We start from the raw sequence: 1,392 nt of genomic DNA, 5'->3' as shown, positions 1-1,392 counted from the left end.
GAGGTAATTTCTCTTCTCTGTACACCAATAATTAGGATATTTTAGTTAGATTTTCTTCCCTTTATAGAATAGAATAAATTGCAAAGGTTAGAATAGTTGCATGCATGTTCTACTTGATTGAAAAGACAATAAGTTTATTTTAAAATTCTATCTTTGGAATAAAATTTCACTAATTTTTCAGAAAATTTTTTATGATAAATCTGCTTGAGTTGTATTTGGAACATGATGTTTGAGCTAAAGAACACACAACCTGTGAAAGGTTTGAGCCTTTATGTATGGTTACACTATTTAACCATAATTATTTTATTCTTGTGTGTTTACTTCTCTAGGATTGTAATCTATATTTTGTTTTATCTTATATGTCCAATATTTATTATATTTACATGCTTGCACATGATTGAGGCCATTATTTGTTTAAACTCACTTATCCAAATCAAGCCTACCCTTTTCAATTACCCTTGTTAACCACTTTGAGCCTTTAAAAACCCCATTTGTTCTATATTTTACCACATTACTAACCTTAAGTTGAAATACAATTGCATATCCCAAATTGAATCTTTGGTTAGCTTAAGATAGAATTGTGTGTGCTAGTTAAGTATGGGAAATTGTGGGAACAGAAGTCGTTAAGGGAATGTGTCATGAAAATTTAAAGGAAATTTGGATACCCACTCATGTGAAAATATAAAAATGAAAAATCTATGTGCATTGATAAGCTTTATTTATTCAAAAAAAAATTCAATAAATAAGGGGACAAAATTACCCCAATGTTAAATTCAGAATTCAAAAATCAATGCACATATGATAGAATCAAAATACAAAGTTGAAACATGAGTATGGGTTGAAAAAGGGAATTATGGGTAGCTAGGCATGAATTTAAAGTATATAGAGTATATGTATATTAGGTGAGAGCTGAGGTTAATTAAAGATTCAATTTATAAAGCTCACTTAACTATATCTATACCCTTACCTGCACCTTGGCCCCATTACAACCCTGGAAAGACCTCATGATGTTTGCATTGGTATATTAACTGTTGTTGATTGGTTAGGAGAAAAACAAAAGTTAGAAAACATGACTAGAGAAGAATAGAGTGATTACCCTATACACTAAAGATCACAGCGTACATACATTATCAGTGAGGGTTCGATGCTTGAATTTTCATGTTTCCTGCTTTCATAAGCTATCTTCTTGCACTTTTATCTATTTTATTGTATAATGATAGAATTAGTGGAATTTGATTTGTAATTGTTTTGAAGGGCTTATTTACTTTTGATCAAGTGGACAATAATCATATAGTTGCATTTATTTATATATGTAGGATTGCATTGCATTTCATGAGTTTATACATGTTCATACTTATTTCCTTGTCTCCTTCAATTTAGCATGAGGACATG

This window comes from Arachis duranensis, chromosome 4, assembly GCF_000817695.3.
Source record: "Arachis duranensis cultivar V14167 chromosome 4, aradu.V14167.gnm2.J7QH, whole genome shotgun sequence".
NCBI classification, from domain to species: domain Eukaryota; kingdom Viridiplantae; phylum Streptophyta; class Magnoliopsida; order Fabales; family Fabaceae; genus Arachis; species Arachis duranensis.
The sequence above is the reverse complement of the archived record's forward strand: the minus strand, read 5'-3'. Positions refer to the sequence as shown.